The following is a 13,879-nucleotide window of genomic DNA, read 5'->3' on the forward strand; positions in this document are numbered from 1 at the left end:
GCCCAGGCTGGTCTCAAGAGCTTTCCACCTCAGCCTCCCAAAACACTGATACTACAGGGACAAGCCAGCGCTCCTGGCCATGCTGGTGCATTTTGGCTGCCATGGTGCACAGGAGGTATGAGCTCGGGGGCAGAATCTGCTACTGGACCTCTACCCAGGCCTGCACCCAGACTGACCCCTGGGCTGCAGGGAGCAGGTGTAAAGAGAATGCAGTGAGCAGAGCCGGCTAGCCAGTGATGGAGACCCAGGCTGGGACTAGGAGAGATAGGACTCCAACCCTCAGCCTAGTGGCCCTGCCCAACCCCTTGGGGCCAAGATGACTTCCTAGGAAGCCAGGCATGGAGGCCAGCATGCACCTGAACTGAGGACAGAAGACTCTGATGAGAGGGAGGGGGAGGCCTCTGACATAGTTTGGATACTTGTCCCATCCACATCTCATGTTGAAACGTGATGCCCCAATGCTGGAGGTGGGGCCTATAATGTGAGGTGTTTGGGTCATGGTGGGAGATCCCTCATGAATGGCTTAGTGCCCTCCCCATGGTAATGAGTGAGTTTTATTATTTTATTATTTTTTATTTTATTTTATTTTTTTTTTTTTGAGGCGAGTCTCGCTCACAGCCCAGGCTGGAGTGCAGTGGTGCAATCTCGGTTCACAGGAACCGCCACCTCCCAGGTTCAAGTGATTCAGTGAGTGAGTTTTCTATTAGTTCACTGGAGAGCTGGTTGTTTAAAAGAGCCTGATGCCTCCTCTCTCTTGCTTCCCCTCTCATCATGCGACACGTCTGCTCCCTCTTAGCCTCCCGCCAGGAGTAAAAGCTTCCTGAGGCTTCACCAGAAGCCTAGCAGATGCTTGTACAGCCTGCAGAACTGTGAGGCAAATAAACTTCTTTTATAAATTACCCAGTCTCAGGGCCAGGAGTGGTGGCTCACGCCTGTAATCCCAGCATTTTGGTAGGCCAAGGCGGGTGAATCACTTGAGGTCAGGAGTTCAAGACCAGTCTGGCCAACCTGGTGAAACCCTGTCTACTAAAAATACAAAATTAGCTGGGCATGGTGGTGCATGCCTGTAATCCCAGCTACTTGGGAGGCTGAGGCATGAAAATTGCTTGAACTGGGAGGCAGAGGTTGCAATGAGCTGAGGTCACACAATTGCACTCTAGCCTGGGCCACAAAAATGAAACTTCATCTCAAAACCCTGTCTCTACTAAAGATACAAAAAATTAGCCAGGCATGGTGGTGCATGGCTATAATTCCAGCTACTCAGGAGGCTGAGGCAGGAGAGTAGCCTGAACCCAGGAGGTGGAGGTTGCAGTGTCCTGAGATCGTGCCACTGTACTCCAGCCTGGGCGACAGAGCTAGACTTCATCTCAAAAATAAATAAATAAGCCAGTCTCAGGTATTCCTCTAGAGCAATGCAAAATGCACTAATACAGTGTCCATTGGACCTGACACTCAGGGAAGGGCTGGTCTTGACTCTACCATTAACAGGCAGACTATGACAGAGTTGTTCCCCTGCTCTGCCTCAGTTTGTCCTCTCTCAGCTGAGCAGAGCAGGGATAATTCCTTCTCATGTGGGCCACAGAACAAAACAAAGCCCTGAGTCCCGCAGGAAGGTCGGGGGGCTACGTCCAAGGGAAGACAGACCTGGGGCAGTATTTTATGTCCCCGGGGTGGCAGAGGGACATGGAGAAGATGCCTCCTTTGTGGGCAAGGGAGAAGGGAAGATAAGCAGAGAGGCGCCAGACACCTGCCTCCCCCACCCCACACCAGGCCCATTCCCACTTAGCCCCCAACTCAGGCTGCACCGTTGCCCTTATGGTCAGTGTGACTTCCCAGACAAGCTGACAGAAGCCAACAGCTTGGATTCATCAGAGACAGCACGTAGTGTAGGTGATATGCAGGACGTAAGTGGAGAGGGGACACGGGAGCTGTGGTGTCAGGTCTGGGGCTGCCAACATGGGCTGCCCCTGCCCTGGCTGTGGGCAGACCATGCTGGTCCCCCCTGCCAATTAGAGGCCAATTAGAATGTGGCCTCTAATTATAAGGTCTCTGAGTTCCAGGCCAGGACTGGAGCCATACTCCCCTTGGGGACAGGGGACACAGTCCACACAGACATCACTTGTGCTTTGGGCAAAGACAGCTGGACAAACGAATGGGAGGGGCCCTGCTGGAGGGTAAAACTGGACCTGGACTACTCAGACCTGCCTCTGTGACAGGACAGTCCCATCCTTCCAGTCAGACTCCTGAGCTGGAAGCCCACACAGCCAGGGAGTGGGGAAGGGGTGGCCTGCAGTCTCCCTTGAGTCTATAGCCCTTCCCACTGAAGGGAGCTCCATAAAAAAAGATGCAGAAACATCAAGTGCTCCTCCCAGCTGCTGGCTGCTTCCTGGCATGGCCTCCAGGACCCTGGATGAGTCAAGATGGGGCTGCCAGCAGCTGGGGGCAGGGGGAAAGCTGGGTCCCCAGGGTGGATGTCTAGCAGGAACATGCAGGGATGGCGAGTGATTGGCCGTCAGGGCTAAGCCCCTTCTGCCAAGGGGGCCTTGGTGACACGCCTGCTGCTGAGCTCAGTGCAAGGAGTCAGGGCCTGGTGCCAAGTACCCTCTCTGCTTGCAAAGACAGTGCTGGGATCGTTACCCCTCTGCCCAGGGCTCAAGTATCCAGGCTGTGGAAGGGCCAGCCCTCAGAAAGGAGGCCATGGGTGTGGGTTCCCTAGCAGCCAGGGGCCTTGGAGGACAAAGCCCCTATGAGGGGCATGAGGGGGAAGGGAGACTGAGCTGTACCCCCCACCCTGAGATCTGTGGTACCGGGCTCCAGAGGGGCCCCTCGGGGGAGACCAGCATGAGAGGAACTGCTACTGATGCCTTTGGGCACCTACTCTGCAGGGCTGGGCCAGCCTGAAGTTGGCAGCAGAGGGGTGGGACGGGCACCACAAGGAATGAGGCTTTGTTTGGTAGAGCTGTGACCCTCTTCATCCTCTCCTGAACTCTGAGCTGACCCTCATCCTCAGACCTCTGCAGAACTTTGACCAAGTGGTGGTAGAGGAATTCCGGTGGCTCCAGGGTGGCCCTGGGTGACGCAGGGCTCCGACCAGGTTCTGGAGTTGAGGACAGGAGGCTGGAAGAGATGACCTCCCCCAGTCCCCCAAGGCTGCCCAGCCCCCTGATGTCTGTGATAATCCTCTCACGAGGCCGGGTCCACTGACAGACAGAGTGGGTGCCACCTTCTTCAGGGTGGCACCAGTCCAAGCTCTCCTGTGGTCTGTGTATGCCAGGGTCTGCACATCCTGTGGGAGGGAGACGGCCTCTTGGTAGACACGGTCATCCCAGACCTCGGTCAGTACCTCCTCCCCTCTGCAGGCCCCCTCCCTCTGTCCATCTGCCTCCTCCCTTGGGCTTGCTGCCTCCGCATGCCCTGATCTGAAGCCTGCCTCCCCTCCTCGTGGAGCCCTCCAAGGTGCTTCTAGCCCCAGCTCTCTGTTCCTGCAGCACCTTCTGGGCCCAGATTCTGCCTTCTGAGAAGTCTGGGAGGCAGGGCCCCACCTGGTCATAGCCTTCTTGCTCTGCTCTAGGCTCTCCTAGCCCCAAAGCCTCCAGCCCGCTGGACACCTTCATCTCCAGCTATGCCGTGGCTCTCCTCATCCTGGGCCTCCTGTTCGTCACAGCTGCCATTGTCCTGGTGAGTGTCTGGCTGGGCCCAGGCTTCTTCCAGAGGAGCAAACATCCTTTGATGCCTTGAGCCTTTGAGCCAGGCTGAGGGGTGAGCAGGCCTCTTTACATCCCTGATTTCCCCACACAAGCCCAGCATCTCCTTATTCTCCAGCTGGGGCTGCAGGATTTGGGGCCAGAGGTTTGGGTCTGATCCCAGTGTCCCCACCCTTCTTGTCAAGGTGCTAAACTTGAGGGCGTGCCTTGGGTGCTGACGTTCCCAGGAACTCAGAGCCAGAGAGGGCCAGGCACCAGCCCGAAGTCACACAGGCAGGGGCTTCTTCCCTCCTGGACCCCCAAGGACTGGACTTGCAGGGCTGGGTCAGAGGTGGAGTGGGGGAAAGCAATGCCTTATCAACCCACACGAGAGCCCCACGCCCATCCCCAAGGTGCATAAAGTCAAGGAACACCCCTGCTTCCATGTCCATGCTCATTTGGGGGCATGGCGCCAAGTGCTTGGCACTCACACCAGCCTCCTGCCCTCCATGCCACAGGTATTGGTCTCATTTACAGAGCAGGAAATGGTGGCCAAGAGCCTCCCCCAGCACACACAGCTAGACCACACAGAGGTCTTAGGTGCAGCTGAGGGGTCCACAGTCTCTGCTGCCCCTTCTACCACTTTGTGCTGCCAGGGACCACACTTCGGAGAGGGAGGAATGAGAGTGAGCTAGGTGCTCACACATGGGGCATGGGCAACTAAGGAAGGGTCAGCCAGGAGGAAAGAGCAAGGTCTGATCCTGTACATACACATCACAGAGTCCGCGGAGTCAGGACACCCAGGGCCAGGTCCCAGCTCTGCAGCTGCTTGGTATGTGACCATGGTTAAGTCATCTCCCTGGACTCTCCATGCACTTTGCATGCTGCATGCATCTTCTAGAATGAGCCTGGACCCTGGCTGGCCTCATACTTACTGCGTAGGCTGCAGACCCACAGGTGCTTCTGCAAGGGGCTTTGCTTCTCCTCATAACAGCGGCACAGGCTGGCCGCGTGCTCTGGGGGTAGAATGGAGTAGCTCTGGAGGTAGCAGATGGGGGCTGGGCTTGGGTTCCTGGCCCAGACAGGGCAGGGTACACCTCGGGGTCACAGGGCCTGGCCCCCTCTCTAGCAGCCCTTGGCCCACACAGGCTGCCCAGCTGCCCACCCACAACCCATACCTTTGGGCAGCCCCAGCTGCTGCAGTTCACTGGACAAGCATCCACCATTGACACTGTGCTTGGCCGCACTGGAGAGGATGAAACTCAGCACTGCCACTGTGGCCTTCACATCGCCTGACTCTGAGGGACCCGTGGGTGGGACAGGGGGTGTCACTGTGGCCCCAGTCACCTCCCAGTTGCCCTATTAACTTCAGTTCAAAGCCCTGAGGCCTCCTGGAGCTATGGGCACTGCTACTGCTCCACCAGGAGCTGGCAGAGGACAGGAAGGTGGGGCTGTCAATGTCTTTCTTTCCCTGATGCTGCTCCACTAGGGAAGGCAGGTTAAGGATGCTGCTGGGAGGGGTGGGAGCCGGGGGGCCTCTGTACCAGGCAGCAGGCCAAGGTCCCAGGGTTGTCTGGGGCCTGTGGAATCAGCAGGGTACTCACCAAACTTGGCATCAGCCATTAGCTTCAGGATCTTCTCATACTATGGAGAAAGGAGACCTTCAGAGGGTGCCAGGCCCCTGTTCACCAGACCCCCAACCCCAGCCTGGATTCTGCAATAAGGAACAGACAGGCTGGAAAGAAGTATGGGAGGTGCCCAGAGAGGTTGACAGGCGGGGTCACCCATCTCCCCAGGCCTAGTGCAGAGCTTCAGGGCACTGGGGGTCATAAGGTCATGGGACAATGGGGTGCTGGGTCTTGTACTCACATCATTCCCCTGTCCCAGAAGCTCTTTAGTACCTGGCTGCAGAGCAGCTGCAACTTCACAGAGGACTGGAAGGGAAGTCATTACATCAGCCAGGCTGGCGAACCTCACCCCTCCTTCCTGGGGACTGGCTCAGAGCAGGCCAGCCGCTGATCAAGGTCACAACGCATGGTAGCACAGGCTGAGAGCACTGAGGCCCTAACCCCAGAGAAACCTCACCATCCTCTATACCCACAATCCCCAGCCCAGTGCCCCTCCTCCACCCATACTAGACCCTGTGCACTTAACCATCTTGGCCAGCGTGCCAATCTCTGCCAGGACCCACTTGGGACAGTCCAGATCACCACAGAACCGAAACCTCTGCAAGGGAGGGGGGCAGGTAATCAGGCTGGAGGGAGGGCTGAGGTGTGGCCAGGATCTGTGTCTCCCACACTGCTGCCCAGCAGGAACCCCTGGTCCCCATCATAGATGGATACCCTCTGGCCACTTGTTCTCCCCTATCACCAGGCTGTTGAGTGAACTCTCTCCCTGACCCACCCTGCCACCAAACCCTGCTCTGAGGTCTACTCCAGGCATTCATCTGCTCAGCAAATATCAATCGAGTGCCTTCTCTGTGCTAGCTCCCACTCTAAGCACTGGGGGTACAGCAGGGGATAAAACAAAGTCCTCTGCCTCACACAGATGAGTGACCTCTTTCCCCTCTTCCCCATACCCACACAAGTGCAGCCACTCCGGCTTCCCTGCTGCTGCTCGGGGACACCAGCCTTGCTCCCTGCCTCCATGCCTGCTGCACTCTGTGTGTGGCTTGCTATCCTTTATTTCGTTCCACTCTCTGCTCAACTGACACCTCATCAGACCAGCCCCCTCTTTTTTTTTTTTTTTTTTTTTTTTTTTTGAAAATTGGAGTCTTGCTCTGTTTCCCAGGCTGGAGTGCAATGGCACAATCTTGGCTCACTGCAACCTCCATCCCCCAGCTTCAAGCAATTTTCCTGCCTCAGCCTCCCAAGTAGCTGAGACTACAGGCATGTGCCACCACACCCGGCTTTTTTGTATTTTTAGTAGAGACAGGGTTTCACCACGCTGGCTATGCTGGTCTCAAACTCCTGACCTCGGATCATCCACACACCTCAGCCTCCCAAAGTGCTGGGATTACAGGCGTGAGCCACTGCACCTGGCCAGGCCAGCCCTTCTTGATCATACTTCCTAAAATAGCCCCTCACACAAGGAAATTTTGGTGGCCGGTGGATGTGTTCATTATCCTTGATTGTGGTGATCCAAGAGCCAGGAAGATTTGATCTTTACTTATGCAGCCTTATCTTTCCCTAACCTTCCAGGTGATACTCTCCCAGCTATGGGAAATGCATTCATTCCTGGGGAGCCATGCTCTCTCTCACCTGAAGTCTGTGCACACGCTGTTCCCTGGCTGAAGACACACGCCTCCACCCTTGCCTCCCAACCCCTGGTACACAAACTGTACTTTGGCCAGCTAGCTCCTGCCATCCGCCTTTAAGGTTAATAGGATCCTCAGGTAGCCCCCTTAGCACTACACACAAAGCGCGGTTAGGTCTCTGCCCCTGGAACCTTAACTATGGCATCCAATTCAAGCCTCCGATTTCCCCTTCCCTGGGCAGCTCAAGTCCTCCCAGTGCCTAGCACACTTCATGGTATAGACTAGGCGCTTAGAATGCACGGATGGATGGACTGGATGGATAAGTCTCAACCCCAGAACTACTACTTTCTGGCTCTGGAAAGAGCGGAGGGGCTTCTAACAGTGTGCAAGAGTGAGCCTGATTCTAAGCACGTTCTTGTCTAAGTCCCACAGCAGGGCTGGGGAAGGGGGTGTCCTTGGGAGGTCCTCTTGGGGTTGGGGAAGACCTGAAAGGACTCCCAGCTCCAGACAAGCCCTAGTTCCTGCCCCGGGAGGCGGGGGCCCTTCCTTCCCCCAGGGAAGCACAGGGACTCTAAGCCGCCCACCTGCTCTATCTTACCTGCCCCCGTCTCCGGAGAGGGGTAGCGGTGGACTTTTCTCTGGCGGACCCGCAGCCCTCACGCCCGCACAAACTGTGTTTGCGGAGAGACCAGTACAGACAAACTCCCCCAGTTTCCGGAGCCACTGGCGCCTCCTCATTCCCGCTCCAGCAGCTCCTCCTTTCACCCCTGGGGTCCTCACCATCCCCCAGGAAGCCAGGGCCCGGGAATGCCTTTTTCCGGTCCCGCCGGGTCAGGGGAGTCCACGATCACCTGACTTGGACTAAGGGCCTCTGCGAGGGCGGGGCCTGCTCCAGTGAGGCTGCAAGCCCACCGCAGCCAACTGGAGGTGCCCCGGGGGCGAAATGCTGGCTTCTCCTCCTCGTCTTCCAGAATCCTTCCCTGGAAAAACCAAGCGCACACCGCCGGTTTAACTGAGGACAGAATTAAGGCATTAGGAAAGACAGTGTAAGTTATTTCATTTGTTTAACTTAAGGCAGTAGGATCCTGGGAGCCAGGGGAATGCAAGTCATTGCCATGTTTTCCACTGTTAAGCGAATAGCATTATACACAGCTGCGGGCTGTGGCAAAAGACATTTTAAAAACGATTGAAATCTACTACACATACAGAAAATTGTACCTATTATAAATATAAAGCTCAGTAAGTTTTCATCAACTGTAGACCTCACATAACCAGCACCCAATAACCAGATAACTGCGTCAAGTGCATGGGTATTTTATTTCATTTTGATGAGTCGTCTAGGTGCCTAACAAAAAAGGCCGTCATAATTAACATGCTCAGGAAAACGCCCTACAGCTTCAACATTAATAGATGCTTAATTTTTGCCAATCTGATGGGGAAAAAATCGGTTGCTTAGATTGCAGTGGTAGTCTGCTTACCGGTAACTTTGAGCTAATGGGTAGTCTAGAACAACTAAGTTTCCGACATTGACTTGAAGAGGCAAAAACTGAAAGACAAAACAACGACAAAAACACATTAGAGAATAGACTAATAACCAAAGAAGAAATTGAACACAGTCGTCCCTTAGTAACCTCAGGATATTGGTTCCAGGACCCAAGAGATACCAAAATTCACAGATGCTCAAGTCCCTGATATAATGTGGCATAGTATTTGCATATAACCTATGCACATCCTTCCGTATACTTTAAATCATCTCTAGATTACTATAATACCTAATACAACGTAAATGCTTTGTAAATACCTGTTATATTTATAAGTTTTTGTTTTTTATTGTTTTACTTTTTCCAAGTATTTTGATGCACAGTTGTTTAAATCCAAGGATCCAGAACCGAAGATACAGAGGACTGACCGTAGTTTGAACTCTCCTCAATTCCATGCCTATCCCATGCACCAGGTGCAGCTGGTTTTATTGTTGCAGGCTTTCAAGTTTTCAAAAGACAGAGCTCATGACAAGTAAACTGCTCTATGGAATAGAAAGACATGGAAAGTGTCCCAATTCATGGTAAAATTGAACTCATTTCTGAAGAGTTCTTTTACAAATCACAAGCACTAGCCTGTTGAAAATAACAGTATGTTAAATTACTAGACTATCTTTTTTTTTTTTTTTTTTTTTTGAGATGGAGTCTCGCTCTGCCGCCCAGGCTGGAGTGCAGTGGCCGAATCTCGGCTCACTGCAAGCTCCGCCTCCTGGGTTTACGACGTTCTCCTGCCTCAGCCTCCCGAGTAGCTGGGACTACAGGCACCCGCCACCTCGCCCGGCTAGTTTTTTTGTATTTTTTAGTAGAGACGGGGGTTTCACCGTGTTAGCCAGGATGGTCTCGATCTCCTGACCTCGTGATCCGCCCGTCTCGGCCTCCCAAAGTGCTGGGATTACAGGCTTGAGCCACCGTGCCCGGCCTACTAGACTATCTTATACCGTGTTGAAGAAAAATTTTAAGAACATAAGACCTGTAATCAGAGCACTTTGGGAGGTCAAGGCCGGTGGATTGCTTGAGGCCCAGAGTTCTGGACCAGCTTGGGCAACATAGGGAGACCGTGGTCTCTACAAAAAAATTAGCTGCTTGTGCTGGTGCACACATGTCATCCCAGCTACCTAAGAGGATGAGGTGGGAGGATCTCTTGAGCCTGGGAGGTGGAGGCTGCAGTGAGCCATGATGGCGCCACTGTACTCTATCCAGCCTGAGGAACAGAATGAGACCATCTCAAAAAAAAAAAAAAAAAAAGGCTGGGCGCAGTGGCTCACGCCTGTAATCCTAGCACTTTGGGAGGCTGAGGCAGGCAGATCACCTGAGGTCAGGAGTTGGAGACCAGCCTGGCCAACATGGCAAAACCCGTCTCTACTAAAAAAAGAAAAAAAAAGTTAGCTGGGCATGTTGGCGGGTACCTGTAATCCCAGCTACTTGGGAGGCTGAGGCACAAGAATCGCTTGAACCCAGGAGGTGGAGGATGCAGTGAGCCAAGATCGCACCACTACATTACAGTCAGCCCATGCAACAGGGTGAGACTCCATCTCAAAAAAAAAAAGGAAAGTAAGAATGGTTCAACTTTTATTTCATCCTATCAATATGTTAAAGAAGAGAAAAATGGACAGATTTGGAAAACCATTTTTTATTTGAAAAGAGAAAATTAGGAACAGATGAAAACTGTGTTAAGAGTATTTGAGGCCGGGCGCGGTGGCTCAAGCCTGTAATCCCAGCACTTTGGGAGGCCGAGATGGGCGGATCACAAGGTCAGGAGATCGAGACCATCCTGGCTAACACAGTGAAACCCCGTCTCTACTAAAAATACAAAAACTAGCCGGGCGAGGTGGCGGGCGCCTGTAGTCCCAGCTACTCGGGAGGCTGAGGCGGGAGAATGGCGCAAACCCAGGAGGTGGAGGTTGCGGTGAGCTGAGATCCGGCCACTGCACTCCAGTCCGGGCGACAGAGTGAGACTCCGCCTCAAAAAAAAAAAAAAAAAAGAGTATTTGAAAAACAAAAAAAAGCAAATTTAACATCAGACAAACAAAATATTTAAATTGAGAAATAAAGTTAAAAGGTGGGTGGCGTGCCCTTTTATCATCATACTGGAGCATTGTTTCATAGATGCTTGTTTTACCATTAAAGATTGACTATTTAGATCCTTGGCTCTCACACATTAGAGTGCATCATCATCCCCTGCAGGGCTTGTGAAACCAGCTGCTGGGCCCCACACCAGAGTTTCTAACTCAATAGGACTGAGATGGGGCCTGAGCATTGCGTGTCTATTTTCTCAGGTGATGCTGATGTTTCCAATTTGAGACCATGGTTTGAAAATCACTAGTGTAGGGCAATATACAGGAGAATATGTTATGAATATACTGGAGAATATGTATATATGTTAACTTACAAATTTCTGTCCAGTAGAAAAGGCAACTCCCAAAGATGACATTTGTATGTCCCAATATGATTTTCTTTTTAAGTTGGAATCATGCTCTGTCGCGTAGGCTGGAGTGCAGTGGCATGATCTTAGCTCACTGCAACCTCCATCTCCCAGGTTGAAGTGATTCTCCGGCCTCAGCCTCCCAAGTAGCTGAGACTACAGGTGCCCAGCACTGTGCCTGGCTAATTTTTGTATTTTTTGTAGAGACAGGGTTTCACCATGTTGGCTAGTCTGGTCTTGAACTCCTGACCTCAGGTGATTGGCCCACCTCAGCCTCCCAAAGTGCTGGGATTGCAGGCGTGAGCCACCACACCCGGCCTCCCTATAGGATATTAACAAGTTTTGTCTCTATCTCAGAATGCATTTCAGAATGCCCTTCCTGGAGCACTACAGACACTGTCTCTCAAAATGCTCATTTACTAGCTTTATCGTGTTGCTGACTCCCTTAGAAACTAAAGAAAATATCTTATACATATTCCTTCATTATCTGTATGAAAGTCAAGCTTTTCACATTGTGAAAGTTACACTTCAGGCTGGGTGCAGTTGCTCACGCCTGTAATCCCAGCACTTCGGGGGGCCAAAGTGGCAGGATCACTTGAGGCCAGGAGTTTGACATCAGCCTGGCCAACATGTCGAACCCCATGTGTACTAGAACAAAATCAAACTTAACTTGGCATGGTGGCACACACCTGTAGTTCCAGCTACTTGGGAGGCTGAGGCACAAGAATTGCTTGAACCCAGGAGGTGGAGTTTGCCATGAGCTGAGATGGTGCCACTGCACTCCAGCCAGAGCTAGAGTGAGACTCTGTCTCAAAGAAAAATAAAAAAGAAAGAAAGAAAATTATACTTTGATACAGTATGCTAATATAAAGGATATGATATGGTTTGGCTCTGTGTCCCTATCCAGATCGCACCTTGACTTGCAATAATCCCCATGTGTCAAGGGTGGGACCAGGTGGAGATAATTGAATCACGGAGGCAGTTTCTCCCATGCTGTTCTCGTGATAGTGAGTTCTCACGAGATCTGATGGTTTTATAACAGGTTTTCCCCTTTGCTTGGCTCTCCTGTCTCCTGCTGCCCTGTGAAGAGGTGTCTTCTGCCATAATTGTAAGTTTCCTGAGGCCCCCCCAGCCATGCAGAACTGTGAGTCAATTTAAACCTCTTTTCTTTATAAATTACCTAGTCTTGGGTATTTCTTCATAGCAGTGTGAGAATGGACTAATACAGTGTACTAATAACAGCCCAGACAATAGTATACAGGTGCTACTATACTTTGATGCCAGAGGTATTCCCATTAAGGTCAGGAGCAGTATGTGCTATCATTTCCATGATCTAACATTGTTCCAGAGGTTTTTAGGTCAGCAGTTCTCAACTGGAGGTTATTTTGCCTTCCTGGGGATATTTGACAATATCTGAAATCATTTTGGCTGTCACACCGAGGAGTGCTACTGGCATGTAGCAGGCGGAGGCTGGGGATGCTGATAAACATCCTGCGAGGCACAAACAGCTCCATAGCAAAGAATTATCCAGCCCAAAATGTCAATAGTCCAGCTGTTGAGAAACCCTAGTCTAGACAAATAAAACATGGGAAATCTATTTTTTTTTTTTGAGGCGGAGTCTTGCTGTGTCGCTCAGGCTGGAGTGCAGTGGCCAGATCTCAGCTCACTGCAAGCTCCGCCTCCTGGGTTCCCGCCATTCTCCTGCCTCAGCCTCCCAAGTAGCTGGGACTACAGGCGTCCACCACCTCGCCCAGCTAGATTTTTGTATTTTTAGTAGAGACGGGGTTTCACTGTGTTCGCCAGGATGGTCTCGATCTCCTGACCTTGTGATCCGCCCGTCTCGGCCTCCCAAAGTGCTGGGATGACAGGCTTGAGCCACCGCGCCTGGCCGGGAAATCTATTAACATAAATGTGGGAAAATAATAAACTAGTATTTGCCAATGACAGTCTAGCTAGGAGGTCCAAAAGAAGCACCTGAAGAATGGTTAGATTTTGCAGGGGCTGCATGGTGGCTTATGACTCTAACCCCAGTGCATTGTGAGGTAGTATTGGGAGGATCTCTTGAGGCCAAGGGTTCAAGAACAGCCTGGGCAACATAGTGAGACTGCATCTCTACCAAAAATTAAGGCATCAGCCAGATATGGTGGTGTGCTCTGAGACTCCCAGCTGCTGAAGTGGGAGTATCGCTTGACCCCGAAAGTTGGAGGCTACAGTGAGCTGTGATCATGTCACTGTACTCAAGAACATTTTTTTTGAGATAGAGTTGTTCTCCATTGTGTACGGGGTCTTGCTGTGTTGCCCAGGCTGGTCTCAAACTCTTGGCCTCAAGCAGGCTTCCTGCCTTTGCCCCCAAAACTGTTGAGATTACAGGCAGTGAGCCACTGCCCCTGGCCTTACAAAATAAAAATAAAAAACAAAGAAGGTACAGGATGTTATGCGGCCCGGTGAAAGATGTTGGAAAACAGTTGTGCATGTGACCCCGCTGTAACCAGTTATAAAAGTATCAGGATTAAGAAATGTACTAGGTCTGGCTTTCCCAAGTTTAGATTCCTGCTGAAAGAATGAGGTGGGCCGGGCGCGGTGGCTCAAGCCTGTAATCCCAGCACTTTGGGAGGCCGAGGCGGGCGGATCACAAGGTCAGGAGATCGAGACCATCCTGGCTAACACGGTGAAACCCCGTCTCTACTAAAAAATACAAAAAAAAAAAAAACTAGCTGGGCGAGGTGGCGGGCGCCTGTAGTCCCAGCTACTCGGGAGGCTGAGGCAGGAGAATGGCGTGAACCCGGGAGGTGGAGCTTGCAGTGAGCTGAGATCTGGCCAGTGCACTCCAGCTTGGGTGACAGAGCGAGACTCCGTCTCAAAAAAAAAAAAAAAAAAATGAGGTGGACCTTTTCTTCCTCTGCTCCTCACCTCCCTGCAAGAACCTGGACTGTGCATTTTGACGGGGAGGCTCTTACCTCTGGCAGGCCACGGGGGCATG

Source organism: Rhinopithecus roxellana, chromosome 5, assembly GCF_007565055.1.
Source record: "Rhinopithecus roxellana isolate Shanxi Qingling chromosome 5, ASM756505v1, whole genome shotgun sequence".
Taxonomy (NCBI): domain Eukaryota; kingdom Metazoa; phylum Chordata; class Mammalia; order Primates; family Cercopithecidae; genus Rhinopithecus; species Rhinopithecus roxellana.